At 43.3% G+C, this 16,487-nt stretch overlaps 1 long non-coding RNA gene and 1 pseudogene across 1 annotated transcript; both read left to right on the top strand.

The window, feature by feature from the left end:
* The first annotated feature begins 1,168 nt into the window (after nt 1–1,168).
* LOC117310632 (protein WWC3-like) lies at nt 1,169–3,881 on the top strand (annotated as a pseudogene).
* Nucleotides 3,882–6,058: 2,177 nt separating this feature from the next.
* On the top strand, nt 6,059–15,699 carry LOC117310604 (uncharacterized). Its single transcript, XR_004524735.1, has 3 exons — nt 6,059–6,168; nt 8,706–8,786; nt 15,554–15,699. It is a non-coding gene; the product is annotated as an uncharacterized lncRNA (long non-coding RNA).
* The last annotated feature ends 788 nt before the right edge of the window (nt 15,700–16,487 follow it).

Genomic DNA, 16,487 nt, shown 5'->3' with positions numbered 1-16,487 from the left:
CATGTCCTCAAGTCCATCCTCTACGTCTGCGTCTTTATTCCTGTCCTGCCCCTAGGTTCTTCAGAGCCTTTTTTTTTAGATTCCATATATATGTGTTAGCATACGGGTATTTGTTTCTCTCTTTCCGACTTACTTTACTTTGTATGACAGACTCTAGGTCCATCCACCTCACTACAAGTAACTCAGTTTCGTTTCTTTTTATGGCTGAGGAATATTCCACTGTATATATGTGCCACGCCTGCTTTATCCATTCGTCTGTCAATGGATACTTGGGCAGGGAATCCTTTACTCACAGGAGGGAGCAACAGGGGCTGGGGCCCGGGTGGCCACGTTTGCGAGGCCTGCAGCTCCTCTCCCCACACAGTGAGGTGTCCCGGTCGCGCTGCCCCGGGCAGCCCAGGGTCAGGCGGGGCACTCCCGCCCCATCAGGCTGCGGCCCTGTGGGGCCTGATGCTTCATCACGCGGCTGGAGGTGCCTGATCGAAGGCCATCCTTCCTTATCCTAGACTCCTGCTGAACCCCTGTGGAGCAGCCTCCTCCCGCCTGCTTGCTGAGGAGGACGGGGCGGTGAAGGAGGAAGCCCTTCACCTCCCCAGAGACAGGCCTCCAGCCCCTGCACTGTGCTTTGTGCCCAGCACAAAGGCACACGCACTGACCGGCGATGCTTCTAGAGGCCTCTGTTTTTATATATGTTTGTGATGACTGGGAGGCACGTAAGTGCAGTGCTGCAACATTTCCAGCTATCTGGGGTTCACTGGCATGGAAAGTAAGGCCGTGAAGGCCAGGACTTTGCTTTCACACAGATACATGTTGATCCTGAAATGAAAACCTGCCGCCAAATGAAATACGTAACGTCTCGGCTCCAGTGAAGTCGGCATTATTTATTTTTCTTTTTAAAGACAGGCCTTTTCCCTTGACGGGCAGGGTGGGTGTTAGTGGTGTGGGCTTGTCCTCCTGCCAGGAACGAGGCTCTTATCTGGAACGCCACTCTTCCCAGCTCTTGCCAAAGCTAGAAACACAGCAAATGAGAATGACTGATAAAAAGTGAAAAGCGCTGAGGGGAGTGCGGGTTTACATGAGCGTCACACCGTACCAAGTGGCAGTTGGCATTGATAGGACCGAAATTGTGTTGCGCGATTAGCCTGGAAAACCTCAGCTGGTTCGGTTGATGGACCTGAAGCAGGGGTGGGGCCGGGGGTTGGTCTGCTTATTTGGTTTGTCTTTGTTTGGCCTGAAACTCTTGTGTGGGGTTTTCTTGTACGCGAAACCCAAAGTCTTGGTAAAAGCTCTAAACGTCATAACTGTTTGAGTACCTGCACGAGAAACAAAATAATCCAGTTCAGAGTACACAGAGAATGAATGTTGAACTCTTGAGGAAGTGTTTCTGAACCTCCGTCTTTTTGGTGTAGCTTTATCGTAGTGACAGCGACAGTTCAATGCTGGCCCGCAAGTCCCCCCTTGTCCGAAACACTTTGGAAAGACGAACCCTTCGCTATAAGCAGGTATGTGCCACGTAGACTAATCTGCCGTCTGTATGTACGCTGGGAGTTATTTCCACAAACCTGAAGGGGTAATATTTTAGGTAAGATTAATTGAAAGGTAATATGTTTATTTCCTTGTTTACTTAGATATAATTTTTAAAAGTGTATGTAATGTCAATGTTACCAGTATTTGTTAATTTCCTAAGATAATGTCATAATCTAAGATAATACATGATCTTTACATTTTAAAATATAATAAATTAATAAACAGCCATTCTGTATGAGAGATTCTTCTTTCTTTTTTGACAAGGGAGTATATACAGTTTAGAAAATTTGGGTCTTTCACCGTGGCGCATTCTCCTACATAGGACTGTTCTACAGTTTTCCTTTATATACACCGGAGTTTTTCTCCACGTCACGCCAGTTTACACAGTTTTTGCTCCTTTTAATTTGTAAGGTAGTGGTTCCCTGACTTTCCCGGGCAAGATTCTTTGAAAGAAAAGAAATTCCCAGATCTCCTTGTGGTGGTTGTATTTAGAGTAGCCGCTGACTGAGAGTGATAAGAAAATACATAACTCAGCAACAAAAGTATTTCTCAGCAGCCATGCTGTTGGCATTTTGGCCTAGGTCTGTCTTTGTTGGGGGCTGTCCTGTGCACTGTGGGCCGTTGAGCTGCATCCCTGGCCTTGACCCACTAGTTGCCGGTACCACCCCCTCCCCCAGTTGTGACGACCAAAAATGTCCCCGGAGGGCCCAAGTCACCCGTGGTTGGGAACCAGTGAGCTCTACTATGAATTCAGGAGAGCTTTTAAATGAGTTTGTGTTTATTAAGTCACTTAGATTTGCATTTAACTTCTGTATATGTGCAAAATAGTGTTATGGGTGTGTAAAACGCATACAATTATTCAGTCCTCCCAACAACGCTGATAGGCTCGTGGAGTTGTGATTTTGTTGCACTAACTGCCTTCCCCAGCGTTGTTAGCCATGGCGTGGGAAGTACTGCTCTCAGCTCCGTGTACAAAATTCTATTCTCGTCTTAGAGCTTTCTTGAAAACAGGAGACTTGCTTACTTCAGGCGTGTGTGGGGAGGAGCGTTTTTTGTTGTTGTTGTTGTTGATGTTCGGCCTCGCTGTGCGGCTTGCAGTTGTAGTTCTCTGACCAGGGATTGAATTTGCAGCCCAGCATTGGAAGCGGGGAGTCCTAACCATCGGACTACCAGGGAATTCCCTGGGGAGGAACGTTTTTGACAGCTTGTGTGTGTTTAACCAGAAAGCCCTCAACGTGGTTTATAACGTGCTTTTTTCCCGTTATACAGTAGGCCATTAAGATTTTGCCATGTCGGTCTATTTTTCATCTTTCTACAGTAGCTGCGTTTTCTGCGGGCCTTATAATGTATTTGATCACTTTTCTCTTGTCAGGTATTTAGGAATTTTTCTGTCATAAAGCTTTTGCACATCATCAGCTGTGCCTTTCAGGTGCAAGTCACATGAAATTTCAGAACCAAAGAAAACACAACATTTTGTGGCTCTTGCTTATATTGTCAAGTAGCACTTGAGAAAGATGACGCCCTCCTGCCCCGTGTGAGAGGGTCTGTTTCTCTGCGCTTTAGCCAAAGCCTAGGTCGTCATTACAGCGGACAGCTTGCTGTCACTGGCTCGTTACCGGAGTGGAGGTTTGAACCCGTGTGGCCCCCATCCGTGTTGTGTTGGCGTCGGGCCACGCTGCGGCTGTCTCTCTCCAGTGGGGTCGGTCACTCGGGGAAGAAGCTGCGGGAAGGGCGCGGGCGGGGTGGGCGCGCTCACGGCCGCGGTCTCGCAGCCCTGCAGGTCCTCCCTGGCGGCGCTGGCGGCGCGCACGTCCCTGGACCTGGAGCTGGACCTCCAGGCGTCGCGGACGCGGCAGCGGCAGCTGACCGAGGAGCTGTGCGACCTGCGCGAGCTGCGCCAGCGCCTGGAGGACGCCCAGCTCCGCGGCCACGCCGAGCCCCCGGCCTGGCTGCTGCGCGACGAGCGCTTCCGGAGCCTGCTGCGGGAGGCCGAGAGGCAGGTGAGGCCCCGGCCCGCCAACGCGGGGAGGGGGCAGGCGGCCGGGCCTTTCTCGCCTCCCGGTGCCCGGAGCTGGCAGGGGCTTCCATCGCTCTTCCTTAAAACTGGAAGCAAACCCGTCTGGTTCACCCCGCGTTGCTGTTCCAGACGAGACAGACCAAACTTGACTTCCATTCAAGAACAGGCCGCTGAGAAGACGCTGAAGAAGGCCTCCAAAGGGGTGTGCCAGCTGCGCGGGCGGAACCTCAAAGAGCCCATCCAGGTGGGTGCAGACGTTCAGGTGGGGAGAAGCCCAGGCCTCACTCTCGCGCTTGAATTTTTACTGTCATACCTTTGTCATTATAAGAGTAAGTAAAGTATTGAGAGAGACCCACAAGGAAGTCGAGAACAAAGCTGGAATCCCCACTGCTGTTAGCATTGTGCGATTTTTCTCCTGATTTATTTTCTGTGGAGCTGTAATTAAGGCCAGGTGTGATCATTTTTGTTTAATTTTGCATTCAGCTTATTAAGAATTAACATACCACATGTTACTACCTAACCTGTTATTTTTTTCATGACTGATTTCATCTAATAAACATAATTCACTTACCGGCTCTTGTAACATCTTTTATGTTTATGATCATAAATAACAGCAATTTACATATGTACAGTATGTGTTATCTTTGCTTTTTAAAATTTAGAGTGAAGCATACTCTATATTCAGGAAAATGTTCTTTTCTTACCAAGACAGTTTAGTGAGTTCTCATAAACTGAACATGACAGAAATCAAAACATTATCAGCATTTCCAGATTACTCTGCAAATTTCCTTAAACACTGTGTTGAATTCTAATGACATAAATTAGTTTTGCATGGTTTTGTTCTTTTATACAGCTGCAGTTAACACAGTTCTATCCATACTACTTTGTGCCTGACTTTTAGCTTTGTTTTTTTCTATACCTGTAATTTTTATGTCCTTATCATAAAATGACACAAGATATTATAACCACTTCCTTCAGTTTTGATTTAGAATTCATCTATTGATATATTTTTAAATGTATTCATTTGTTGATAGAACAAGAGTTAACACTATGTAGCAGGCACTCTTCCAGCCACTGGAGATAAATCCCTGCCCTCCTAGGAGTATCATAACTTCTATTAAAATTTGAGAATTTGTATACGAACATATATTATGGAAATTCAAATTCTGATTGTTCTTTGAACAAGGAAAGCCATCATTGATATGAGAGCTTCCTGCCAGCTTTCAGTGTCTGCATATCACCTTCTAACATAATTTTTTTCCATGCCCACCCAGGGAGAAGATAACATTTTTCACGAGACCACGGGCTAACATACCCCTGCTGCCGGTTGATGATGTTTGCTGGAGTATTTAATCTGCCTATTTATTTCTGCGAAGTTCTAAAATTGTCTAGCTAAAATTGTTCTTTCAAATATTTGTGCAAAGTTATTAATATACAATTTTTTTTTCGAAAGTCCAATTTTTTTTCGAAAAGCCAAGCAGGGCTTGGCTTTTCCTTGTTGTTAAATTACATCTCAAACAGGTTTATTTATAAAAGAGTAGCTGTTGTGTGAAGATTCGACAGTTTCCATGCTGTTTTCTTTGACTTGAAGGGTGGAAGACAGAAACTCAGGCAAATTCACTCTATTGTCATTTATTCATGGTTCTTTTCTTCCTCCTTGAAGGAGAATACTGACTTTAAGATGTATTTTAAGACTGAAACTTGGTTCTTCAGTATTTGCCATGTGGTAGAATGGATCTTTGGGGCCGGTTTTGTGTTCTGACATCGGAAATGCAAACACTATGTGCTGAACTCGTCACTCGTCCCGTTTCTCCTGTGTGCATTTATCATGTATAGTGTACACTTTCGCACCCTTTATGTTCTGTTAAGATGCCACCTTAGGGGCTCAGTCCTAAGTCAGTGCGGGGTGCGCTTTGCGGAGCTTGGTCTCCCGCGCGGGCTGGGCACCCATAGCCCCTGGTTTCCGTGCACCTTTCCGTGCCCACCCCGGGTCTGAGGCTGGTCACGGAGCCCCCGGCAGGCACACAGCCCACCCTCACCCGGCCTCAGCAGCCCCGCCTGCCTTTCCAGTCCGCCCCATCTGATCTTGACCGACAAGGAGGGCAGTGGTGGAGCTACCGCTCTGCTGCTCTGCCCTGCAGGAAAGTGAAAATAGAAGAAAGAAGGTGTGTTTTCACTGAGTCACTGGATCCGCTGATGGATAGAGCAGTCACGACATGGACACGATAACCTTTGAAGGCGCTTTCTTGAGGAAGCTAGCTTCCGTGGGAACTACAGCTACCAGGCGAGTCACTCACAGGAGAGCATGTGCTTTTGCTCAGAAGGCCCCCCGCCCCATGCTGGAATCTTGCCAACATTTCTTAAGAAATCTTAGAACTAGCTCATGAGGAAAAATATTTTTATTCAATAAAAGGGTACAACTATTCTTTGAATTGCCAAGTGATATAAATATTTTGCCTAATATATACTTACTATATTTAAAGGCACTCTTCTTCATGAAGCTTTGGATGAGTAAAACAAGATCAGTCACAAAATGTGAAAGAAAGAAAGACAGAAAGAAAATACAACTCTTCCTGTAGCTTTCTTCTCCCTCTTTTCCGTTGAAAATATGGACAATAGAGTTTGTAAGTAGTACTAAGACTGAAAACTTTATGCTATTCACAGTTGTCATCTGTTGCTATGTGTTTCTAATCTTTGTTTTGATATTTTTTCCCTCGTCAATTTCTTAGTGTATATACTGCAGTGGAAGTAGAGACTCACAAAACATTCCTTAGTAGAATGAGCAGCCAAGCAGACAGCATGGGTAAGCAAGTGAGGACAGTTAGGCCCTCTCTAACTTCCCTGAGCTATTTGAAACTTTAAAATCAAACAAAGAACTGTCTACCACGGGACTCTAGAGGATGCAAATGGCAAGTTATTTATATCTGAGGTACAGTCTCCATTCATGTGGGGAGGCTTGCAGAACGCATTTTCTCTGTGCTTCTTCTTAGCAGCTGTGCCAGCATAGAAATGCCCCAGACAGGTGCTTTTGAATAACACTGAATAACATACCCCTCTCCACCCTCTATCCCCAGCTCAAACAGATTTCCATTGGAAGTGTTTCCCTGATAGAGAGCTGGGGGATTTTTGTTGTTTAAATCCCATCTTAGCCAAATGCAGCTTCTATGGCCGTGCAGTGGCCTCTTACATTTGCCACTTCTCTGTTTTACTTCTCCATGCTCTGCCTTGCATGTGATTGCTTTTATAAGATCATAGTAAGGAAGTAAAATCGAGACCAATGAAGAAAAGTTCTGTGCTGCCTGTGGAGGACCCCTTTTTGAGTGTTCATTGTTCATGCTGGAAAAGACAAATGGTCTGTGTTAGAGGCTGTGGTGGAGCAGATGGTGGGCTTGATTTTGCAACTTCTGATCAATTAAGGACTGTCAGGAGCATATCCCACATGAACGAAAAGTTAAGTCCTGTTGCCTTATGTTTATCTTTGTATATCCTTAAGTTTGTGTCCCCATGATGAAGTGATATAAAATACTATATCTTCCTCAATTAAAATTTAGAACTCAGTCATTCGTATGTTTTTTCATGTATTCATTCCTTTATTAATAAAACATATTTACTGAACACCTGCTACTTACCTGGCACTATTGTAGGCCCTAGAATAAATTCCTGACGTCGTGGGAGCATCATAAACTGTATGACATAATATGGTTATATGTTTCCTTTGTCATTAAGAAAACTGCCCTATTTTATTGGCAGTCTTACTCAGGGTAGTCAGAGGTAGATTGCAAATGTTGATATCCCTTTTCAAGAAACTGTCAAAATGCTGCCACCAGCTTCTTTTAAAACAGAGCTACAAGTAAACTAATTTTTTCTTCCTATGATCACTGAGTTGTCAAACTTTGGTTGAAAACTCCTTAAATAAATATTCTTCTGTTGTGGGAATAAGTAATAATCAATATTCCTCTCTTTGCTTATGTCACCATTTCCTCCGATTTGTATTGTTTGAAAGTATTTCTTAAAATTAGAGTTCTTAAAACAGAGTGGAAATACATTTTAAAATTCCTTTTAAGTTTTGGAGAACTATAAATGTATAAAAATAGTAAAATAAATCCCTATGGTCCTCTGACCAAATTTCAACATGGATCAGTCATGGCCAAATTTGTTTCTCTTACACTTCCATTCACTTCTCCTCATATTTCGAAGCAAATCCCACACACAATATCATTTTGTCTGTAAATATTTCAGCTGCCATCCTATAGTAATCCAGGGTTTTCCAAAAGTCTCCTCATTAAAATAAACTCATGGTTGAAAAGCTTGTTAGGGATAAAAAAAGACATTGATTTCACCTTTTCACTGATTTCTGTGTTAGGAAGAACCTTGGATGAAGACCAAAGTAACATATTTCTTATTTTAAATCAAACTATCATAGCGTTCTATTGACCTTACTTTATTTTATCTTACTTTATTATTTTTAAAATTTTATATATCCTGAATCTTTCATCCCTGTGAGATTTCCTTTGTCTCACTCTTGGGCTGCAGGCCAGAGGCCTGCAAGCCCTAGGCCTGCAAACCCTGCACTTGCCCAGCTTTAAGACCAAAGAAAGAGCCTGGAGTCAGCAAGGTAGACATCAGTGGTTTAATGGCTGGGGGCGGGGCTTACACATCTAAGCAAGGTCCTGGAGCAACACCCCATTATGTGCAGCTCACAGCAGGCAGGACTCCTGGGGTAGGGGGAAGGTTACCAGTTATAGGTGGAATTGACACCAGGTTGGCTCATTAGTTACCAGGGAAACTAGTAGAGGGGCACACCCCTCACTGCCCCTTTGTTAAGCTATCCTGGTAAAGGTGTTCTGATCTAAAGCTACAGGAATCACTAGCTGGGGCAGGGGCAGGTATGTAGGACAAAGTCAATCATGTGAGTAGGGTGTAGGCGAAGCAGGCACTGGTCCAGCAGGGGATGTACAGAGAGCAAGAGGACAGCCATCTGGGGGATCTGATCATGCAGATGGGATAATAATTAGGTGGTGGTTTCAGTTGGCTTTGCTTTTACACTTTATATCGGTTTTCTTTGCTGTGTGAGATAGTACGCGAAGTGAGGAAGTTAACTGTGGGTTCAAAGGGAATCCTGCACTTGGTAACTCATATGCTTGTACTGTTCAATACCCAGGTTGTCTCATCAAGGTGAACGACACAGTACTGATTGATTTAGGGACTGGCAACATACCCAACTTTATCAAATTGGACACAGGTAAGTATTTGTTTCCTTTCTTCCCTCCCAACCTTCTCTCTCTTTCTTCCTTTTTCCTGTTGCTCCTTCTATTTTACTTGTACCCTACCTTGATTAGATAGAACTGCAATGTGGAAGTCAGAGAGATAAGTGACGGTTGCTTCTGGCAGAGATGTTCTCCTTGAGTCCCATTCTCATCCCAGTCCACACATTTGGGACGAGAAGTTGCCAGACGGTCTCTTGAACTTGACGCTAAACAGTTGTGTGACTTCCCTTTGGGCTGCATCCATCAGCCCAGTCTCTGCAGGTTAGCTATATAAACTACAGTTGGCCACGAGAGGGAAACTTTGTTTCGAGTGTGATGACTTTAGGTGAGTTCCTTGAGGTAAAGGGCTAAAGGTGTCCGAATAACCTTAACCTGGTGTTGATGAAATGTTTCTCTGCAGAGTTGTTTCCCCTCTCCACTCCTCAGATTCCTCTGACAGAGGTTCACATCCAGTGTTAACTGGTATCTGATGTGCTAATGAAGTACAATATTTTCCCCAACTGGTTTTAACAAAAATACCACAAAATATAAAAAGACTGAAAAAATAGGACAAGGACAAATAACCGATGGCAGCTTATTTTCTGCCTACCTGCAAATGATTGTTCACATCTTGTTCTATTGCTTTTACATTCTTTCTTTCTTTTCCTGTGCCTGTGTTCCCTTCCCCACGTGGATCCAAGGACCAGCCAATGTTCTCACACACAGTTTTCTGTAGTGTCTCTTTGGGACTCTTTTAACCTGAGTTTTCCTCCCTGTTTTGAATTTTATAGAGTGCAGGCTTCCTGTCTAATTCAGTACTCCACAGTCTGGGGTTGTTCAAGTATTATTTCACCACAAGGACTTTGCACCTGTGCTACCTGCACTCCTGATTATTTACTACTCACCTGGAAATTGTAGACCAGAATACTTCATTGGTGTCAAAGTTCTTTTCCTTAAGTGAAAACATTGCGAGTGGATATTAGTGTTGGGGGTCACGCTTACGACACCTAAACCTGTTGCTTGATTTCAACATGACAACAAAAGAGATAACCAGACATGATGTGCCTCCCAGTGGCAGTGCACGATACCTCTCGTGAGGAATTCTTGTCAAAAAGGAGAACAGACTCAAACGTGGATGAAAAGAGAGAGAGCATAAATTGGAAGAGACTAAGAAACCTAGCAATCCGTTGCAGTTGCTTGCCTTTTAGAGAGGAGTACCAGAATATTTCAGGTTCAAATGATCTGTGGCTGGGCGTTTGTTTCAGAATGACCCAGTGCAGGACTGCTTAGGTAAAGATGAATCAAGGCTGGCCGTGGGTTAGAAAATGTTGAAGCTGGGGGTGCGTACATGGGGACTCGTTATTCTTATTTTCTCAACTTTTGCAATCCTTTGAAAATAATTTTTGAAGTTGAATTGTATGTCCTATTTCCAATTAAAGTAAACGTTATTTATTAAATTAAATTTCCAGTTAAAATTTAACTTTACAGATTTTCCCCCCAACTTAACTTTGTTTTACATATATCTGTATCTCTTTCTCTTGTGATGAAACTCCTGGTATTAATTAAGTTACTTAGTTTTATAAACAGTACACATAAAATAACATCAAAATTGCAAAGCCAGTTTTCCTAGGGACAAGAAATCCACTGAGTGGAGACAAAGGTGTTTTTGTAGTTCTTTTTGACCCTGGAATTATATTCCTGGTATTACTAACGTGGTATTGGTAGATTACGAGCAGTGGCAGTGTTAGATTGTCATCCTCAATACCACACCCTGATATCTGATACCACTTGCAAGTTTGTGGGTGGGAGGGTTCCCCAAACCACACCCAGATTTAATAACACTTTAGAACAGCTTGCAATACCCACTGGAGGCTGTTACGCTCACGGTTACAATTTATTATAGGGAAAGGATACCGATTAAAGTCAGCCAAGGGAAGAGGTGCAGTAGGGCACGGTCTAGGAAAGCTACACACACAAACCTTCCAATTGTCTTCTCCCAGTGAAGTCATGGATATTGCTCAGTATTCCTGGCTGTGACGTGTGACAGCAGACATGAAGTTTGGTCAACCAGACAGACCCACCCAAGCCTTAGTGTCCAGAGTTTTTATTGGGGCTCAGCCATGTGGCTGACCACCCCTGTGGCTGATCCTAGCCTCTGGTCCCTTCAGTGGTAGAGCTAATACCCAATGGCCCCAAGTCCCTACCATATATCACACTGTTAGACTGTCAAGTGTAGCCGGAAGCCCCCAGGTCACCAGAAACACTGTTACCAGGCTGGATGTTCTAAGAGCTAAGAAGTCACCTCTTGGGGCTGAGGAAGACAAAGACTAGAAGTCTCTTTACTACTCAGCATTTTCTCTATGCTTGGTTAACAGCGTGTTGTTGGATAGGCTTGTTTGCTTCTGTTTGCAGTATGAGGTTGTGTTCCTCTTTTTTTTCCCTGTTCATCCACATCCTTTGAATATGTAAGACCAATTTGATTGGATCAGAAGTGAAGAAAACAGTATGGAAAAGTATAATCAAAAAAGTTTCAGGACTTCTCTGATGGCACAGTGGTTAAAAATCTGCCTGCCGATGCAGGGTACACGGGTTTGATCCCTGGGCTGGGAAGATGCCACATGCCCTGGAGTAACTAAGCCCATGCGCCACAACTACTGAAGCCTGTGTGCTCTAGGGCCAATGTGTCATAACTTCTGAGCTGGTGTGCTGCAACTACTGAAGCCTGCGGGCCTAGAGCCCATGCTCCACAACAAGAGAAGCCACTGCAACGAGAAGCCCGTGCACCACAACGAAGAGTAGCCCCCGCTCGCCACAACTAGAGAAAGCCTGTGCGCAGCAACAAAGATCCAATTAAATTTATTATTAATTTAATAAATTAAATTTATTTAATTTTAATAATAAAATAAAATTTTAAAATAAGTTTCATCTAAGGAAGTGGGTTCTTGATCCTGATCTGCCATTCTTTCTACCAAACTGTATTTCCAGTAATTTCTTTCATGATAGTAGAAACAAGTTCAAAGCTCATGCTTGACCCACTAGAAGGTTGGCATGGTGGAGACAGTCTTGGTGCTTAATTAAATATAGTGTCCAGGAATGTTGGGTGTGATATTCTTTATATGTCCTTTTATATTTGTCAGTTTTTGCAGTATCTACTTGAAGCTTGGTAGAACACACAAATTTAAAATACAGTATCTCCCTGGTAGTTCACCTCTTATAGCATCCCTTTGTTTAGCATTCATGCAGCATATCAGTTTCTTTCCAGATATTTGATATCTGTAGATCGTAGGTAAACCTGATAAACCTGACCTGTATTTTATTTTTTGATGCTGGCTTTTTGTGTGGCCCATTTAAGGTTTGAGATATATATTTATATGTATGTGTATATATATATATATATATACACACACACACATATATGTATCACTTTATATGGTGCTTTCTGCTTGTCCTGCCTCTTCTGTGTACAGCTATTTCCCCCACTCCCTTTCCCTTTCATAGCTTTCCTGGATTGATTATTTTGTAATGTTCCAACTTTTTAAAAAATTTTTTATATTCCTCTTTTTGTATTGTGGTAAAATACTCATAAAGCATATTTATTTTAACCATTTATAAATATACAGTTCAGTGGCATTAAATACAGTCACAGTGTTGTGTAACCATCACCACTGTCTATAACCAAAACTTTTTTCTTTTTTACATCTTTATTGGAGTGTAATTGCTTTACAGTGGTGTGTTACTTTCTGCTTTATAACAAAGTGAATTAGTTATACATATACATATGTTCCCATATCTCTTTCCTCTTGCGTCTCCCTCCCTCCCACCCTCCCTATCCCACCCCTCCAGGCGGTCACAAAGCACCGAGCTGATCTCCCCATGCTATGCGGCTGCTTCCCACTAGCTATCTACCTTACGTTTCGTAGTGTATATATGTTCATGCCTCTCTCTCACTTTGTCACAGCTTGCCTTTCCCCCTCCCCATATCCTCAAGTCCATTCTTGAATGGGTCTGTGTCTTTATTCCTGTCGTACCCCTAGGTTGTTCACGACACTTTCTTTTCTTAAATTCCATATATGTGTGTTAGCATACGGTATTTGTCTTTCTCTTCCTGACTGACTTCACTCTGTATGACAGACTCTAGGTCTATCCACCTCATTACAGATAGCTCAATTTCGTTTCTTTTTATGGCTGAGTAATATTCCATTGTATATATGTGCCACATCTTCTTTATGCATTCATCTGATGATGGACACTTAGCTTGTTTCCATGTCCTGGCTATTTTAAATAGAGCTGCAATGAACATTTTGGTACATGACTCTTTTTGAATTATGGTTTTCTCAGGGTATATGCCCAGTAGTGGGATTGCCGGGTCATACGGTAGTTATGTTTCCTCAATGATTTTAAATGTTAGCCATTTCTGATACTGCTATTTAAAAGGTAACTGTAGGAATTGTAGCATGCATATTGAAACCACCAAAGTTCAAAATTGTTTCTCCTCTTCTGGGAAAATAGGTCTTGAGAATACCACACCCCTCTCCTCTTTAACTTCTTGGAGCTTGAATGGTTTCTGGCCATGTTCTGGAAGATTAGGTTTTCCTTCCTCTCTCCTCTCTTTTCTGGGACTTGGATTTAGCCTGTGTTAGGTCTTTCCACATTAGTCAGGTTCATCCATACTTCTGTTTTTCACCTTTTTGTCTTTCCGTGGTGAGTTCAGAGCAACTTTTTCTCATCATCCACCATTTTTCTAATTTGCTCTTCAACTGAATGTAAATACATTCTTTAAACCCATTCTATTTGGTTTTTAAGTTCAGCTACTGCATTTTTCATTCCTAAAAGTTCTTGATTGTTTTTCAAATCTGCTTGGTTGCTTTGCCAAGATTGTCTTTTATCCTTGTAGATACTTTCAGTGAAGTTCCAAATTCTGAAGTCTGTTTGAGCCTGACTTCTGCGGGTGCTGGTTCTTTATCATGCTGTCTTAGTTCCATCTGTGCTGGACAGTGTATGCAAAATATAATTAGTAAGAATATTAAGAGGCCTAGGACAATGGCTTCCTTCTTAGATAATGTGCATTCTGATCTCTCTGGTCTCTGGGGTGTCTGTCAGCCTGAAATCCCCTTGATCAAGCCTTGAGATTCCCTGTGCTGACCAGGCAGTGTGAAATTCATTTGTTTTTAAGTTCTAAGGAAGATGGGATTGTTTTCAGCTCAGCTGTTTGTGAGGCTATGGCCCTTTGGGGCCCAGCTAGTTGTGGGCAGGGTCTCCTATTAGACTGAACTTTACCCTGAGACTTAACGTTGGGCTTTGATTTCTATTCCTGTTTCCTTAAGAGGTCATCAAAAAGAAAGCTGATAGGGCTTCCCTGGTGGCGCAGTGGTTGAGAGTCTGCCTGCCGATGCAGGGGACGCGGGTTCGTGCCCCGGTCTGGGAGGGCCCTCCATGCCATGGAGCTGCTAGGCCTGTGGGCCATGGACACTGGGCCTGTGCATCCGGAGCCTGTGCTCCGCAGCGGGAGGGGCCACAGCAGTGAGAGGCCCGCGTGCCGCAAAAAAAGAAAGAAAAGAAAAAAAAAGAAAGCTGATAGCCTTTATGAAAGAAGGAAAAGTTAATTACCTTGCTCTGCGTTCTTTTTGCTCCTGGTTTTGAGTCTGGAATTTCCTTTCTGTCTTCTCACCCCTTAGGTCCTTTTAGGAGGATTGGTAAGTTTTTTTCTTTTTTTTTCTTTTTGGCCACACTGCTTGGCGGGATCTTAGTTCTTCCACCAGGGATTAAACCTGTGCCTATAGGCCCAGAAAGTGTGAAAGTGTTGGTTCCTAAGCACTAGACCACCAGGGACCTCCCTCATAAGAAATGTTTTCATACATTGCTTGTAGTTTTTTTCAAAAGCAGGAAGTTTGATCCAAAAAAGCCTTGCCCACCATAACCAGAAATTGGAAGCTGGAGGATATTTTAACTGATGAGTCCCTGTGTACTCATTCTCTGTAGATGTGCTGTCCCTTTCATTCTCGTTGTGTTTGGTGTTTGAGGAAGGACTTTGAGGTCAGAAGATGTACAGCAGTTCAAAGGGTGTTGGGTGCTCTAGTTTATTTAGCAAAACTAAAGAAGTTTGCAGGCCAAACTTTATACATGCAGACTGCTAGCAGGACCACTTTAGGTCTTGTTGAGGTAGACGCCCATGGTGGTATTGTGATCAGGATTAAGAATGGTCTCTACATACAGTCTGTTTTCCTGAGGGAATAGAGAGAAGAGCACACTGTGAAGTAAGAGTGTTGCCAGCCAGATCAGTAAACAAAGGATTTTGTGGCCCTCAAGCTATCAGCCACTGTGCTGTCCCTGAAGGTGAACCCAGAAGGAACTCAAGATAAAAACAGGAAGCCCACCATCAAGCCCTCAGCCACTACAGCCGCCCCCAGTGGTGCACCCAGAGGGGACTCAGGATGGGAAAGAACATGATTCTGACCCTAGATAGCTAAGGTGCATATCAAGCGAATGCTTTCAGTGAACCTAGGCTGTTGTATCTTCCCATACGTAGAAAAGTGCTAAATTCATTCACGAGAGATGTCTGGTTTTCTTTAATTAACTGTAAGCTTTTGACATTCTAACTACCTGCTCTTTGTTACAAAACTCCTATACATCCAAAGTTTTCTGGGAAAGGCCAGAGAAAGAAAATCATTATCTTCCTCTGGTTTGGAGACACAAAACATGTAACATGGTCTTTTAATCAAGGATCCTTCGGACAGAGCCTGAAATTCATTTTATTCAATCATAGATCTCAAGACTGAGTCCCCGGTGAATGTGTGACCCCACAATGGGAGATCTAATGGAGGTTTCTGGAGCAGTTGGCACATCTCTAGGAGACACATCTTGAATTTCAGAAGAAATATGTGCCATCTCAAATAAAATTTTCTTCAGCTACTTTTCTCACCTTGTTTTTCAACCCTGCGAGTTCACATGCTGCTTTGGCAGACCTACACAGATAAACCGTCTAGACCATCACAGTGGTTCTCAACCTGAGTAGCTGTGACACCACAAGATGACTGGTCTCCTAGCAATTAAAGTGTAACATTCAGCCAGTGTTTACTTCTCTATGAAATTTATCCAGGTAAAGTAAGATATGGGCTGCTTACTTAAACAGTAACTTAAAAAAATGAGATCTGCAAAATCTTATTCCTAAAGACTCTTAAATAAACACATCACATAAATAAATCCATTTCGTTTCTGAAATAAAAGTGATTTCTCTCCCTTCTACACACATACTCTTAGTGCCAGTAGTGTTCCCAAGCCACACTTCGGTCTGCTCGCCTGTGTGCAGTAAAGCCAATCTACTTACACCCGGTTGTGGTGAAGGTAAGTGTAGCCTTTATTGCAGGTGCCAAGCAAGGAGTCCAGGCAGCTAGTGCTCAAAAGGCCTGAACTCCCTGCAGGCTCTCAGGGAAAGGTTTTTAAAGACAGGGTGAAGGGGGTGGGTTGTGGGTTGCATGATCAGCTCATAGACATTCTTCTGATTGGTTGGTGGTGAGGTCATTGTGAGTCAGCGTCATCAACCTTCTGGTTCCAACCAGTCTGCAGTCTGTGTGCTTGTGGGCAGCATGAAGTTAACTTCTCCCACCTGGTGGGGGTTTCAGTATCTGCAAAACAGCTCAAAGGGCATGGCTCAGAATATGATTTATAGCCCTGGAGGAGGAACTAAAGGTCCTTTACTT

The sequence above is a fragment of the Tursiops truncatus genome (genome assembly GCF_011762595.2).
Source record: "Tursiops truncatus isolate mTurTru1 chromosome Y unlocalized genomic scaffold, mTurTru1.mat.Y SUPER_Y_unloc_1, whole genome shotgun sequence".
Classification (NCBI taxonomy): Eukaryota; Metazoa; Chordata; class Mammalia; order Artiodactyla; family Delphinidae; genus Tursiops; species Tursiops truncatus.
This window is presented reverse-complemented; position numbering and strand designations above follow the sequence as displayed.